At 46.3% G+C, this 6843-nt stretch overlaps 1 protein-coding gene across 1 annotated transcript in view; it reads left to right on the top strand.

Annotated features, from left to right (window-relative positions):
• The window catches only part of CIT (citron rho-interacting serine/threonine kinase), a 158540-nt gene that overhangs the window by 99162 nt on the left and 52535 nt on the right, over positions 1 to 6843 (top strand). The window lies entirely within an intron of this gene.

Raw genomic sequence — 6843 nt, 5'->3', positions numbered from 1 at the left:
ATGCAGTTGGTGTTGTGCAGAACAGCAGAGTAGATTCTCGCAGATGAGAAACACAGCGTTGCGGTCAAAGGCTCGGACAAGTTATGATGTCTTCCTTTTTTTTCCTTTTTGGCTTGTTTTGGCAACTGGTAGGGCTGCGTGTGTGCCTTGCAGAACATTAGATCAAGCTGGCGGATGGTGACACCATTGCCGTTTCATTTTTTTCCCTCTTGGGAACAGTAGGTGCTTACAGTGGTGTTCTCAGCACTGAGAACACATGATTTCTCTTCCCCTGGGGAAAGTTTCTCTTTCCAGTGACTTTTTTTTTTTTTTGCATCTGGATCAGAGGAAATAACGGAGGAAAGAGACATTTTTTTTCCTTTCTTTTATGTTGACTCTCCACTTACTTCATTGGTGGGGCAAAAAAATCCTCTTGTCCCTGGCTGTTTCTGAACATCAGCCTTGGTCACACAGACTTTCTCAGGCTCCAGCTCTCTATCTCTCTGTACACAGCCCAGAGCTATCTAGATTAATTTGGTACAAATTAATTAAGAGCAAGTAATGCTCTGAAAACTCCTGGTGCACTGGCTATGATAAAGTTGTCCCCAGGTAATGTCTGCAAATTATGAGATCTGTGGAGATCTATTTTTTTCTTCTCTAATTTTGGAGCCCCCCTCCATTTTTGATATACCACTCGGGTCTTTATTGACTGGTGATTTTAAAATAAGCTCTTAGTTCAAGTCCATGAGTTACTTGCTGTTTCATGGTGGTACCTGATTTCTTAACCTCCTCGTGGCTGAGAAACAGACTCCCAACCCCTCTCTCTGCCCCAGAGTGCGGAGGGCTTGTCCTCTTCATTGCTTTTCCCCTCCTTTTCCCGTTTTTCTCAAGTGGTCCCGGTTAGTCTTCCTGCTCAGCTTTGCTGCTCAGTGAACTCACTTCTCCTTTTGTTTCCCACAGGTCTTGGACAATCAGATAAAGAAGGACCTGGCCGATAAAGAGACTCTGGAGAATATGATGCAGCGACACGAAGAGGAGGCCCACGAGAAAGGCAAAATTCTCAGCGAGCAGAAGGCGGTAGGTCTAAGGAATCGCAAGGCCAGTCTTGAAAGTAGGGTTTGTAAACCATGCCAGGAACCACACACCTGAGATGAGTCCATTTCAGCCAATGAATTTTTTTTTTTTCCTGTTTTGTCCTGTGGAGTTCGTTGCTAACAGGTAGCTCTCTCTGTGAATTCCCTCTCGTAAAAGCAGTGGAGGTGGCGGCTCAGGGCGGCCAATTTAGCCTTTCACACTCTTCTTTAAGAGCCAATCTGTTACCAGCTAGAACATCATCCTTCAAAATGCTCCCTGCCAAGATGCCCAGTGTCCCTTGGCCTCCTTCATGTGTCTTCCTTTTATTTGCCTCTTTCTCTCCTTTCTAATCCATGTAGGCAGGTGTTTCAGAGGAACTGCTCATGCGGTTCTCCTTCAGTGCTTGTTAATCTGCATATTATCTGAGACCCCACTGAGACTTCCTACGTCAGAATCTCCAAAGGAGGGTCCTGGGAAGTTGTATTTTTAACCAGGACATCCCCCCTCCCCCCGATTTTTATGATTCATTATGTTGGCGAAACTTCGATGTAGAGAATCTAGGACAATAGTGGCTGGGTAAAAAGGAATCACTCAGAAAATGACAGCCCCACGGGTGATGAGAAGTATGAACTTGCAGATTCAGGTTAGAGGCTCCTGCAGGCTCAGGCCACATGTAGATGACACGGGGATTTAATGAGGCCCGCTTACTTATAGAGTGTCAGGCTCCGGAAATAGGACTTTCTGCATGTTTTTAATGTAAGCCAATTAGCTAGTGTGGGGACGTGTAATCTCTGTGTAATAAAACAAGTATGAGCCATTCATTTGAGCAGTAAGATCTGTGATCCTCAGGGTGACAGGCCAGTTGAGTCCCTTGTTACCTCTGGTCAGATTGCCTGCATTTCAGATGAGACGTTTACCCTTCCCACGCGGCCTACGTTACTCTCATTCTGGGACAACTGTCTGTGCGTGAGGTTTCAGGGATCCCCTGTGTTTCAGATGATCAATGCTATGGATTCCAAGATCAGATCCCTGGAACAGAGGATTGTGGAATTGTCAGAAGCCAATAAACTTGCAGCCAACAGCAGCCTTTTTACCCAGAGGAACATGTAAGTATTCAAATTCTAACTGCGTGCATGATTACACTTTGGTCTTCTCTCTGGTGGCATAAACTCTGTTCCTCTGTCCCATGGAGCTGGAGCAGATTTAATTACTTCTGTAGTTTGACCCACTACCCCTCCCTACCCCGTACTTAATGAAATTTTGCCCTCTCTTAAGTGGTCTCTTTCTGCCATGTCCTGTTTTTTGAGCTGAGTTTTCTTAAATGCTTCACATTGCCATCAGATTACAGTGTTTCGCTCTCTCTAATGAGGCTATTTATAGTTTGCTTTTGGAAAGCTGCGGTCCTTGTTCCCCGGCCTTGCCTCCCGTAATTAGCCAGAGGTGAACCTGTGTGCGTCCAGATGGGCCATCCATTTTGCTGTTGTTAAGTCAGGCCCTGGGGGAGAGGGGTGAAGTTTGGGGTTCAGCAAGGACTCTTTTTGTTCCAGAAGCACTTTAATCTTAATCTTTTCCCCCCAAAGAATTACAGTTTTCAGGAGATCTTCTAAAACATCTCCGTTTAGTTTAAACCGTCTTGGGAGACTGCTTTTTGGTCTTTGAGTCATTCCGGCTTCTGATGCTCTGAGAGGTGAGCACGTGCTGGTCCACGGAGAAGGAGAAGGAATGGCACTGTTTCTCCTCAGCGCCCTTTCTTCCCCATCTTCTGCCCCATCTTCTGCCTTAATGAGTCATTAGGGTACTCATGGTACTGTATAGGGTCCTCCTATACAGACTCACAAAAAAGGGCATAGTAGTACCTCTCACATCCCCCCTGACCTTACTTAATTGCATAGATGAGGGACGCTGAGCCATGAGGATTAAATAGACCTCAGGTCCCCATGCTGGGATCATGCACATAAGGCCAGGTCAGAGCAGAGCTAGCCTGGAATGACCGTGGTCACTTACTAAGGCACACCTCTCGCTCTGTTTCTGTCTGTCCTTCTGAGGGGACATGCTCTCACCTCTGACGAGACTCTGATTTTGCTTGGCTCCTCCTACCACCCCCACCAGGAAGGCTCAGGAAGAGATGATTTCAGAACTCAGGCAACAGAAGTTTTACCTGGAGACACAGGCTGGGAAATTGGAGGCCCAGAACCGGAAGCTGGAGGAGCAGCTGGAAAAAATCAGCCACCAAGACCACAGTGACAAGAATCGTCTACTGGAGCTGGAGACAAGGCTGAGGGAGGTGAGAATGAGGGTGCTCTCCTAAGAGGAGTTTTTGGAGGCCTCAAGGGCCCCAAACCAGCCAGGCGTCAGGCATCAATCAGTGCTCACCTGAGAGGCATTGTACGTGGTGGGGAAGGGCACAGACTGGGCCCAGGGCTCTGGGTTAGAGTTCCACCTCCACTTCTTTTGAGTTTTGTAACTTCAGGCAGGCGGCCTCCTCTCTGTGCTTCAGTCTCCTCGTCTGTAAAGTGGCAGCGGAAGTGTGTCTTCCTTACAGGGTCATGTGGGGCTTATGTAAATTGGCGCATCTTCAAATGGGGGCAGAGCGATTCCTCCTTTATCCTGGTTTAACCAGGGTCACGTGACTGAGTCCATGCAGGGAGTTTAGCACAGTATTGGGTAGTAGTAGTGTGGCGTAATGACAGTGAGTGGCAGAGGTCTCATGACAGTGGAAGATTAAAAGACAAACCTAAACATTAGGTTTGTTTGACAGAAGATGGTTCTTTTCAGAGATATAAGAAAAGGTGCAAAGGGCAGCCAGATTTTGGGGAGCAAAATATAACTCATTTGGTTGTAAACATGTTGATGATGATTGAAGCTGGGAAGTTACATGCATGTATACGTTCGCCGTGTGTTTATTAAGTGCCTGCTGTGTGCCAGTTAGTAGCCTGATATACAGTGGTGACAAGACAGACCCAGTCCCTGGTCTTGAGGCAGTGAGCCTACTGGGCAGGGTTAGCTGGCACTGCCAGAGGCAGGACTGGAATTCAGGAGAGTGGTCTATTGCAAGGGGGACGTCTGGGCTGGGAGTGGAGACGCTGTGCTCACGTGTTGTGACGGAATCCTTCAGGAGCCGACTATCACTCTTAAAAGACTGTTAAGCAGAGGTCTAAGGACTCAACCTTGGGGAATACTCATGTTTGGGCATGTTTTAGTTTTTACCGGAGTATTAAAATGAGGCCAGTTCTTCAAAGGAACAGGGGTTGTCATGGATGTGGACCCCTCCATTTGGACTACCTGGTATGTCTGTTCAAATGCAGATTCCTGGGTCTCTTCCTCCCTAGGCCTGTTTAAATGGAATTGGGTTGGCGGGGTGAGGAGTAGGGGTTTGCATTTTTAACAGGGGCTGCCGGTAATTCTTATACTTCTGGAGTTTGAGAACCATTGTTCCAGGTCGTCCAAAAGCCTTAGTGATGGTTTAATTTTTATTAGCCAGGCTATATTTTTACTCTTCAGTAAGTAACAACATTTCCCCGTAGTGTCAGCCTTAAAAGTGTGAGTGTAAATAACTCAGATTTCTTTGAGCGTGGGAACATTGGCTGGCTGTCCTGCCTTTCCTTTCCACAATTTCTCGTACCTTGCCTGCCCTGCTGCTGTAGCTCATCTGAGCAAGTAAATCGCCCCAGGGGAAGTGTGTTGCTTTGTTCTTAAATTAATCTAGCTATCCCCCCAAGGATGGTGGGAGAAATTTAGAATGCTCGTGAGAGGCTCAGAGTTGTATATACTCTGGGAGTTTTGGAGCTTAGCTTTAGCTATAACAAGGCGGGCCCACCTTCTTTTTGCAAGCTGCTGCTATTGAGATTGGAGGCAGAGGCCTTACCTTAAAGGGCCCTGGGCTTTTCCCCAACCCCGTGTGTGCATTGTTAGCTCTTCTCTAGTCAAGTGTGTGGAGTCCCGAAGGTGCAGGGCTCCTGGGACTTCCTGTCATTGTACAGCATCTTGCTCACCTGTCGCTGTCACCTATCTCTCATGGTTTTGCCAAGTGGCACCATGGGAGTTTTCAGGCCTGCCGGTAGAGTCACAGCCAGCTCTGACTGCTTTAAAGAAGGCCAGTGGGAAGCAGTGGAGCCAGACTTCCTAGGTTTGGAGCCCTGCCGTTGTTTAGCTCTGTGACATTTGCTTGGTTAACTTGATCTCTCCCTGCCACGGTTTGCTTATCTGCAAAATGGAGGTAATAGTAGTACCTCCCTCACTGGGGTGATTTGAAGACGAAAGGAGTTAAAACAGTGCCAGGCACGTTGTGAATACTACATTTGCTGCTGTCACATCATCATCATCATCTGTCGTCATCCTCACCTTCACTAGAGAGAGGTCACAGTGTTGGCTTCAGCTGCCACTGACTCACCAGCCCAGATCTTTCTCCAGTTTCTGACCTGTCGTCCCAGACATTAGATGTCTCCACCCAGACGTCTCCCTTGTTGCTCAGGTTTAACACGTCAAGACTGAATTTCTTATTTTTCTTCTCAGACTAGCTCTTCCTCTCATGTTCCCTGTCATAGCTACTGGTCTCACGCTGTGGGGCTCACCTGCCCAGAAACACAGGCATCACCTTTGACTTCGCTCTGTCCTTTGTCCCCAGTCCCGCCTTGAATCAACCATTAAATCCTGTTGGTTCCCTAGGCTAAATCTTTTATAAGCCTTTCTGTACCCTATGGCCTTCGGGACTTTGGTGTCACCTTTTCTGGGGAACCTTCTCCTACCCTCTGGAGCTGGATGGGGTGTCCCTTCAGTGTTTGGCTCTTCACCCCATGTACCTCTTGGTAGTCCCCATTAGACAGTGAGCTCTCTGAGGGCAACAAGCATCTTGCATTTGCTTGGCATCCCCAGTGTCTGACACAGGGTCTGGTCCCTAGGACAACCTTGTCAGTGTTTGTTAGCTCAGTAGATGTGCCATGGTCTCCCTCATTTCCCTGCCTTTGGATATCTCGCTTCCCCTGCTTGGAATTTTCTTTCCTGTCTGAGCTGCTCATTGGGCTCCTGTATTCTTCAATACACAGATCCAGAGTTATCTCCCCTACCCATTCTATCCTTTGGGTTCTCACTACATCGCTATGCATCCCGACCCTTGCGCTTGACTGCAGTGTATAGTAATGGTTGGCTTTCATTTTCTTCCCCAACTTTAAGTCAAGACTGTCTTTCATCACCATATTCCATTTTACACAGAAGTTACTGGGTAAACATTTTTTAAATGAATGGATGAAATGTTGAGTAGATAGATGGGCAGATGGAAGGAAGAATGCTTAGTTCATAATGTGACACTAATGCAGGTTATATAATGAGAACAAATCAGAGCAGGACCATTTAAAATAAATAGAATTCATTCTGATGTTCCATTTGTATTCTAATTATGAAGATGTCCCTGTTACTAATATGATGTTAAATAAGATGTTATTTATATCTGATTACTTTTAAATGCTTTTCTAATAAGAGTACTTGTTATAATTTTCACTGAAGATTGTTGCCATGTTTTTTTTGTTGTTGTTTTTTGTGAAACCTTCTCGATCATTTGAATATTTGTAAGTAAGGGATGCTTTATATGTACTCTCTCTTACATTTTTTTTACTCCTGTTGATTTTTGAGAATCGTAGAAGTCAGACCTGTTGAACTGCATTTCCCTCCCTCAGTCGAGTGCTGAAAATTTGATTCCATGACCAAGTTTAAGATGCACATTGAACAGCAGGTCGAGTCCTGGCTTTCTTTATATAGTTAAGGTCAAATGAGCATGCATCTCCGTCTCTCTCTCTC

This window comes from Pteropus vampyrus, unplaced genomic scaffold (assembly GCF_000151845.1).
Source record: "Pteropus vampyrus isolate Shadow unplaced genomic scaffold, Pvam_2.0 Scaffold23, whole genome shotgun sequence".
Classification (NCBI taxonomy): domain Eukaryota; kingdom Metazoa; phylum Chordata; class Mammalia; order Chiroptera; family Pteropodidae; genus Pteropus; species Pteropus vampyrus.
Note: the sequence above shows the minus strand (reverse complement) of the source record. Positions and strands in the feature narration are given on the sequence as shown.